The sequence below is a fragment of the Chrysochloris asiatica genome, unplaced genomic scaffold (assembly GCF_000296735.1).
Source record: "Chrysochloris asiatica unplaced genomic scaffold, ChrAsi1.0 scaffold00216, whole genome shotgun sequence".
NCBI classification, from domain to species: Eukaryota; Metazoa; Chordata; class Mammalia; order Afrosoricida; family Chrysochloridae; genus Chrysochloris; species Chrysochloris asiatica.
In genome coordinates, this window is record NW_006408734.1 from 4,070,766 (window position 1) to 4,073,165 (window position 2,400).

The window sequence follows — 2,400 nt, forward strand, 5'->3', positions numbered from 1 at the left end:
CTACATAGGTTACTATGAGTCAGAATTGACTCAACAGCACATAACAACAGCAATAACCCATACTGATAAGAAAGTGGTAGCAAAAATATAGAGGATAATACCAAAACTGTTGCCATTATGAAAATATTTGACTTAGAATCTGTTTTAATGAGATATCTTTAAGCTAAAAAGAGGGAAAGGAGTTTCAAACAAATTTCTGAGGTTTTGGACTTATTTAACAAATAAAAGGGCATTGCCATTGCTAGTATATTGAAAACATAAAGCCAAAATGCTGCTTAGAAGCCAAAATCGCAAGATTTCATTTCACTTTCTTTGGACATGTTATCTGAAAGGATCAGTCCCCTGATGAAGAACATTATGCATGGTAAAGTAGAGGGTCATCGAAATTGGGATAAGATAGACCTACACAGTAGTTGCAACATTGGGCTCAAACATAGAAACTATAGTGAAGATGTTATAGGATCAGGTATTGTTAAGTTACTTTGCACTCAAGATCACTATGAGGAATAACTGGCTTGATGTTACCTAAAAACAAGAACATTGTTACTGACAGTGAAATTGTGATAGGTGAGCAATTTGTGAAGAAAGATTTTTAAATTAATCTTGCTTTAGTTAACGAGCCTGGGACTTCTAGATATAAGTGCCCAGCTGCCAGTTAGAGTAGAAAACGTCAATATTTATGAGAAAAAAGAAAAACTAGTGAAAGAAAGAGAGATGTAATTAAACCTATAGAAGTACTAAATCTCTAGGATTGAGAAGAGTTTGAAGGAGGCAGAGCTGATCAATTGTGTCAAGTTTATATCTTATAAAGCTGTGTTTTTGGCCTCAGGCTTACAATTCCATTTTGAAGGTGCAAATAGCCATATTCTCACCCTTTGGAGATGTTCAATTTCTATTCAAACACAAGCACTTGCTGTGTGAGTGACTGCATCTCACTGCTTGCTAGTGTGAGGCAAAGTCTCAACAGAAGGTTAACAAAAGATTTTTTTTTTTTCTGGTAGGTATATTTTCACTGCTACGTGAAATATAAGCTTCATAAGCCAAGCATTATAATTTCAAGAAGGATGTTGCTTCAGGCTCATCTCTTCTCCCATGGGTTGTGGAGGTGTGTGTGAAGAGCCAATTTGCACTCGTTCACAACACTTTCATTCATCTAAAATTACAATACCAGCCTTATGTGATTTTTAGGCACCCACAGGAATTAAGCTCATCATTACTATTATGACAGTAAACCTCTCTTAAGAAGTTGCTATGCTGGGAGTTTTCCCAAATGATTCATTGAGATTGTTATGCTCCATTTCTAAGTATATAATTTTCCATTTCCATTTTTAGATGTTTAACATACATTGTATCTGCTGTTTTTAAAAAAAAAATATTTATTTAAGAGGATTTTGCTAAGATTTACATAGTTTGTAGGAGACAGATTGTACTCTATTTTGGCTAACAAACTGTCTGCATAACAATTATGCATGTGAAATCAGGAGTTTAGATTTATGGGGTTAGCCCCAATGAAGATGGGTTAAGTATGTTTATCTCCTGATTAACGAAAGCTAACTTTCTCTAGTACATATCTTCTAATCAAAACACGTATATCTTGTAACATCTTTCATCCTGAACACAGATTATAAAAGTAGGTTCATTTAATTATCAAAAATGTTAAGAGGATTTTCTGTTTAAGCCACCACATATCCTGGGCCACCCAAGGCAGGCCATGTCTAATTGGACAGCTTCAAGTTTGTTGTTTTTGTTAAGTGCCGTCAGGTTGATTCTCACCCATAGAGACCCTGTGTAGGGTTTCTGAGGAGCAGCTGGTGAGCTTGAACCACCCACCTTGCAGTTCAAATGGCTTTGCAGTCTGGGGCATTAATCTACAGTGTCAAAGTAGGACATCAGTAAAAAAATCATTAGCAGACAAAATAAGATAAAAACATGAGTAAACATTGAAATTAATAAAATTTTAGTGGTAAATAGCATATATGCAAATAGTTGTTATTTTAAATCATACATATTTATTTTGTATTGTTTTTACTTTGGACACACTACGGAAAGGTATGACAGGACTATTTCTAACTTTTAAATATCTTAACTTATTCCTTGTCACAGAAATATATTAAGAATTTTTCTCAGTGAAAATGTTAACATATTCTTATCATTCAATTGTTTTTGTTGTTAAGTGCCATAGAGTCAGTTCTCATGTTGTTGTTGTTGTTAGGTGCCATGGAGTCAGTACTGACTCATAGCGACCCTATGCCCAACAGAATGAAACACTGCCCCATCCTGGGCCAACCTCACAATTGTTGCCATGCTTGAGCCTATCCATACTTTGCCAATCCATTTTGCGGGTGGTCTTCCTCCTTTTCTCTGACCTTCCACCTTACCAAACATGATATACTTCTCCAG